The following is a 4,395-nucleotide window of genomic DNA, read 5'->3' as shown; positions in this document are numbered from 1 at the left end:
TTGTTTCTGATGTTCCTTTTGTTTCTATTTTGTGGAATAATTTGAGAAGTATTATATTAGCTATTCTTTGAAAGTCTCATAGAATTCTGCATTAAAACCATCTGGCCCAGGCTTTTTGTTGTTGAGAGACTTTTAATTGCTGCCTTTATTTCCTTAGGCATTATTAGTCTATTTAAATTGTTTATCTCATCTTTATACAACTTTGATAAGTGACATCTATCAAGAAATTTCTATTTATTTTAGATTTTCCAATTTTGTGGAGTACAGGTTTTCGAAGTATTATCTAATGATTTTCTGGATTTCCTCAGAGTCTGTTATTATGCCCCCCCCCCCTGCTCATTTCTGATTTTGTTGATTTGGATAGTCTTTCTCTGCCTTTCAGTTCATTTGGATAAGGGCTTATCTATTTTGTTGATTTTTCTCAAAGAACCAATTCTTTGTTTCATTAATTCTTTGTATTGGTCTCTTTGTCTCTATTTTATTGACTTCAGCCCTAAGTTTGATTATTTCCTGTCCTCTACTCCTCTTGGGTGTGTTAAATCCTTTTTGTTCTAGAGCTTTCAGATATACTGTTAAGTCACCAGTATGAGATCACTCCATATTGTTTATGAAGGCACTTAGTGCTATGAACTTTCCTCTTAGCACCACTTTAATTGTGTTCCATAAGTTTTGGTATGTTGTGCATTCATTTTCATTGAATTTCACCCCATATCTTGGTATTTCACAGGACCTTTGCAACTTCTGCCAGTGATCCAATAGATGGAAGGGGGTACCCTGTTTTCATGGTGTGACTCCTCCAGCTGTTTTTAAAATATAACATAAAGTCTTTAACTTCATTCTTATTTCTCCATTGAACAAGTGGTAACTCAGTAGAGAGGTGTTCAGTTTTCATGAATTTGTAGTCTTTCTGTTGTTTCAGTTGTTGAAATCCAGCTTTAATCCATGGTGGTCTGATAAGATATAGGTAGTTATTTCAATTTTTTTATTTATTGAGACTTATTTTGTGGTCAAGTATATGGTCAGTTTTGGAGAAGCTTCCATGAGGTGCTAAGAAAAAAGGTGCATTCTTTTGTGTTTGGGTGAAATGTTCGATAGATATCTGTTAGGTCCATTTGAGTCATAATGTCTGTTAGTTCTGTTATTTCTCTGTTTAGATTAGTTTCTGTCTAGATAGCCTGTTTATTGGTGAGAGTGGGGTGTTGAAGTGTCCTACTATTATTGTGTGGTTCTATGTGTGATTTAAGCTTTAGTAATGTTTCTTTTATCATTGTAAAAGGTTTAAGTAATGTTTCTTTTACAAATGTAAGGGTCCCCTTACATTTGGGGCATGGATGTTCAAAACTGAGACATCATCTTGGTGGGATTTTTTTGATAAGTATAAAATGCACTTCTCTATCTCTTTTGATTAATTTTGATTGGAAGTCTATTTTGTTAAATATTAGGATATATATATCAGCTTGTTTCTTAGATCCATTTGATTGGAAAAATCTTTTCCCAACTCATAGATTGGGTTATGCCTATCTTTGATGTTGAGGTGTGTTTTTTGTATATAGCAGAATGAAGGATTCTGTTTTCTTATCCATTAACCTGTGTGTTTTTATTGGCAAATTGAGTCCATTGAGATTGAAAGATATTAATGACCAATAATTACTAATTCTTGTTATTGTGTTGTTGGTGGTGGTGGTGGTAGTGGTGGTGGTGGTGGTGGTGTGTGTGTGTGTGTTTATGTTTTCCTTCTTTTAATTTTGCTGGTGTGAGATTATCTATTGCCTGTGGTTTTGTGGGTGTAATTAACTTCCTGAGGTTGGAGTTTTTCTTCTAGTACCTTCTGTGGGGCTGGATTTGTCAATAGATATTGTTTAAACTTGACTTTGTCGTGAAATATCTTGTTTTCTCCATGGTGATTGACAGACTTACTGGGCTGGCATCTGTGGTCTCTTAGAATCTCCAGAACATCTGTCTAGGCCTTTCTGGATCTTAGGGTGTCCATTGAGAAGTTGGATGTGGCTCTAACAGGTCTGCCTTTATATTTTACTTGGCCTTTTTCCCCTTGCAGCTTTTAATATTTTTCCTTTGTTCTGTATATACAGTGTTTTAATTATTCGGTCACAAGCAGATTTTCTTTTCTGATTCAATCTATTTGGTGTTCTCTAAGCTTCTTTTACCTATATAGGCTTCTCCTTCTTTAGGTTGTGGAAATTTTCTTCTATGATTTTGCTGAATATATTCTCTGGGTTTTTGAGCTGGATTTCTTCTCCTTCTTCTATTCCCATTATTCTTATGTTTGATCTTTTCATAGTGTCCCAGATTTCCTGAATGTTTTGTATTAGGAATGTTCTAGATTTAACTTCTTTGACTGATGAATGTATTTCCTCTATTGTGTCTTCAAGGCCTGAGATTCTCTCTTCCATCTCTTGTATTCTTTTAGTGCTGCTTGCATCTGTAGTTCCTGTAGAATCCATTTCATGGGTTCCCTCACTTTGTGTTTTCTTTATTGCTTCTATTTCCATTTTCAAGTCTTTAATAGTTTCCTTTATCTGTTTGCTTATTTTTTTCTTGGCTTTCTTGGCATTCTTTTAGGGATTTGTTGGTTTCTTCCAATTTTGGGGGGTTTTTTCCTCAATTTCTTTAAGGGTTTTTTTTCCTTTCCTCTTTAAGGACCTCTATCATCTTCACAAAGTCATTTTAAGGTCCTTTTCTTCTGCTTCAGCTATGTTGGGTTGTTCAGGTCTTGCTGTCATAGGATAGCTGGGCTCTGGTGATGCCATATTGCCCATTCTCTTATTGATTGTGTGTTTAGGCATTTAGGCATCTGGATTTCTGATGATTATAGGTCTAGGTATTGATTCTTGCAATTTTTTGGATGGGTATTTTCCTCTATGTTATCTCTTTCCTATATAGCCTTTTGGCTGAGGATTCTCAAGACTATCAGGTCTTCAAATCCAGTATGGTGTCCTCTTTGTGGGGCCTGGTGCCTGAGGACCCTAGATCTGCCCTGGCTTCTGCTAAAGCTGAAGACTTCTTTTAAAATAGTAGGCAAGGACATGGAGTCCAGGAGGCATGCAGTCTGGAGTTGTTGGACAGGCTTAAAGAGATTTAGTGGGTAGTGGGAAGGTTCTTATCTGGGGTCCCTAGGACCAGTCTGTACTCCCACCCCTGGGCTCCTTTTGCTGCCTGAGGGACCAGCCTCCAGCAGCACAGGGATCAAAGGGAAATCCATGGAGTTGTTTTTCTGTGACTTTTTTTATCTGAGGGAGTTAAGGGAAAAGACACTCACACTCTCAATGCTTTCCTTCTTATTCTCTATCTGTATTCTCTTCTCTACAGCTTTATATACCTCAAAAAAGTCTTTCAGGAATTACATTGTGGAATTATAGGAATATAAGAATTACATTGTAGTTACATTCTATTTGTTAAGTGAATGATTATAATGAATATAGGTAAAAACACACTTTTCATCTCTTACATGATTAAAACAAAGTCATCCCAAGAACCCACACACATTTACCTCTAAGTAACTTGTTGCAGATTAACAGAGTAACACCAAGCAGGGCATTTTTTTCTCAGCCATTTTTTTTTTTACTGGCAGGCTGCATATTGTGGTTACAAAGAAAGAATCAGTTGATTTATTACTTATCTTGAAAGGTAATCATAAGGAATCTTGAAGGAATCACAAACTTAAACTTTTATATATATAAAACAATCAGTCAGCTCTACTTAGAATCTTTAGTGTGCATACTCACTCATCAATAGTTTGTTTTTGTTTGTTTGGTTGTTTGGTTGGTTGGTTTTTTCAAGACAAGTTTTCTTTGAGCAGTTTTGGTACATGTCCTAGATCTCACTCTGTAGACCAGGCTGGTCTCAAACTCACAGAGATCTGCCTGGCTCTGCCTCCCAAGCACCACTATCACCCAACATCAATAGTTTTTTGATATCAGGAGATTGAGGGCATAAATGGGTACAAGGAATTAATCATCACCTTTGATCACCAGCCAATCCTAGCAAGGAAAGTACATCAGCTAGTAACAATTGGGATGCTTTGTATTTTTGACCCTAACCTAATGAGTCTATAACTCAATTATGTATCCTTGTAAACTTCAGATTGTTTTCTAAGGTTTTTCATCTCAAAGCTATTATCAAAATATCTGATCTAACCTGAAGTTATTTTAAGGCTTTGTTTCAGCTATGATGCACACTTAAACCTATGAACGCATCTTTCAACATTACTATTGAAAGAATTTGAGCCATCCTGGCTCCTGAGGACTCAATTGTTTTCCTTAATCATTAACCTGAGCTGTGATTTATGTAGCTCCTTATATAACAGGGTTTTAATGTTATGTAGATGGACCTCCTCCCCATTTTCAGTTTTTAGCCTGTATGCCCAGAAAACATTGA

This window comes from Peromyscus californicus, unplaced genomic scaffold (assembly GCF_007827085.1).
Source record: "Peromyscus californicus insignis strain IS unplaced genomic scaffold, ASM782708v3 Scaffold_7__1_contigs__length_154581171, whole genome shotgun sequence".
In the NCBI taxonomy this organism is placed as follows: domain Eukaryota; kingdom Metazoa; phylum Chordata; class Mammalia; order Rodentia; family Cricetidae; genus Peromyscus; species Peromyscus californicus.
Note: the sequence above shows the minus strand (reverse complement) of the source record.